The sequence below is a fragment of the Octopus sinensis genome, linkage group LG7, assembly GCF_006345805.1.
Source record: "Octopus sinensis linkage group LG7, ASM634580v1, whole genome shotgun sequence".
In the NCBI taxonomy this organism is placed as follows: domain Eukaryota; kingdom Metazoa; phylum Mollusca; class Cephalopoda; order Octopoda; family Octopodidae; genus Octopus; species Octopus sinensis.
In genome coordinates, this window is record NC_043003.1 from 15,150,906 (window position 1) to 15,153,405 (window position 2,500).

General features: G+C 37.9%; 1 protein-coding gene across 7 annotated transcripts in view; it reads right to left on the minus strand.

Annotated features, from left to right (window-relative positions):
- Positions 1–2,500, minus strand: part of LOC115214232 (mis18-binding protein 1) — a 77,679-nt gene that overhangs the window by 38,575 nt on the left and 36,604 nt on the right. The window lies entirely within an intron of this gene.

The window sequence follows — 2,500 nt, forward strand, 5'->3', positions numbered from 1 at the left end:
TAAAGCTACATGCGTGCGCACATACACACAAGTACTGTCCAAATCTCCAACCAATCACATACAGCTAGCTGGCATTCAATTGGCGTATCAAGTTTTGGGCATTTTGATTGGGTTTTGGATAGAAAATTCACAAAAAAGTCACTTCTATTGACTTTTTTAATGGCTTTGCGGGGAAATGTAAAGATGTGCACGACCACCCTTGGACAGTTTTGAATGATCCTAGAAAGTGCGAGCCCTCTAACTGAAAAATTGTGGATTTGTATAAAGGACACACACACACACACAGACATTTTGCTGTTTATATATACAGAGATGTTCCACATTAAGTAAGATATACAGACTGCTTCTACTACTATATAACATTACCTCACTACAACAGATATTGAATAGACACATTAAAACACCAATCTAGAAAAGCATTAAAACACCACAATGGAACCAACAACACAACAGCTATCTTTACTATCAGCAGACAACAATATTAACCCTTTAGTGTTCAGATTACTCTGTTAAATGTAATACTTTCTCACTCAAATTGTTTTGAATTGATCATGCATTATCTTATAGCTTTGAGGTTTCAATGACGTGATTGTTTATTTTTAGAATGTCAATGTAGGTTAGGTGTGAGAAGCCAGATCTAGCCAGTTTGAATATAAAACATAGAATATTTGGGCCAGATATGGCCAGTTTAAACACTAATGGGTTAAACTACAACAGTCTACACAGACATGCAGGAAGTAAATAGACACCTTTAAATTTTCAAAATTTCTGATCTAAGCGTCTTAATATGTTTTCAGCAGTGTAGAATTTACAATGTAATTATTCTTTTTCATTGCAGGTGCCATTATATTAAACATTTGCAAAGAGTAACCATGCCACGCACAAAAAAAAATTCAGCAGAACTGTCAGATTTTCAAAGAGGTCGTATTGTTGGGCAACCTGAGGCTGGTCTTAGCCAGCGAAAAACTGCCGAAAATCTTCAAATTCCTCTTGCTATTGTTAATCAGAATTATAGTGCAATTCAAAAGCCATGGAAAAGAATCAACAGATTCTCATCCCGGCTGACCTGGGCTCTCAGAAAGGAAGCTTCACTGTTTGAAGAGAATTGTGGAAAACGAACCCCGTTTGAAGGCTACTCACATTGCAAAACAGCTAAAAGTTAGTCCAAGAACGTGTGTTGCATATCTGCATGAGCTTGGGTATTATGGACGAGCAGCTAGAAGGAAACCTTGACCTTCATCAAATAAAAGATTTTAAAAATTAAAGGCGCAGGAGTGGCTGTGTGGTAAGTAGCTTGCTTACCAACCACATGGTTCCGGGTTCAGTCCCACTGCGTGGCATCTTGGGCAAGTGTCTTCTGCTATAGCCCCGGGCCGACCAATGCCTTGTGAGTGGATTTGGTAGACGGAAACTGAAAGAAGCCCGTTGTATATATGTATATACATATATATATGCATGTGTGTGTTTGTATGTCTATGTTTGTCCCCTAGCATTGCTTGACAACCGATGCTGGTGTGTTTATGTCCCCGTTACTTAGCAGTTCGGCAAAAGAGACCGATAGAATAAGTACTGGGCTTACAAAAGAATAAGTCCCGGGGTCGAGTTGCTCGATTAAAGGCGGTGCTCCAGCATGGCCGCAGTCAAATGACTGAAACAAGTAAAAGAGACTAAAGAGTATATAATATACCACATAACAGCTGTAGTACACTACAATAGCCTATATTAATATAGTACAACTGTGTGTTTATTCGCTTTACATCAGTTAATTTTCAAGCTGGCATGGGTTAGATGGATACTTATTTGAGGTAGCTTTTTTTATTTCTTTCGCAGCTCGGTGCCCATTCCGTTGTCAGCTCTTATTTGTTTACAAGTAGAGGTTTTTTCGAAAAATTTCACAAGACTTTGGAAAGTGCAGAGCTATAAAGAATACTGTTCACATGGAATGCAGAAATACACACACACACACACATAAACATGTATGCATGCACACACACCACACACACACACATAGACATTTAATCTATATGGATTAGATGTTTATTCACTCTCAGACTAATTCTATGTGGCTGGACATAGCTTCTTTGAACTTGTCACCTCTTGGAACATACACACACACGTATACATACATATATATGTATTTACACACACATACATACAATATAGACATACACACACATATACAAATATGTACACACATACATTATATACATACATATATATATATATACACACATATATATGCATGTATGTATATTTTACCTTTTTCTTGTTTCAATCATTGGATTGTGGCCATGCTGGGGCACTGCCTTGAAGAGTTTAGGCCAACAAATCAACCCCAGTTGTCAGTTGGTGATGTGGGACAAACACTAACACGAAGACACAAACACACACGTACATACATATATACACACAGTAGACTTCATTCAATTTTAATTTCCGTCTACCAAATCTACTCCCAAAGCCTATAATAGAAGACGCTCCCCCAAAGTGTAGCACAGTG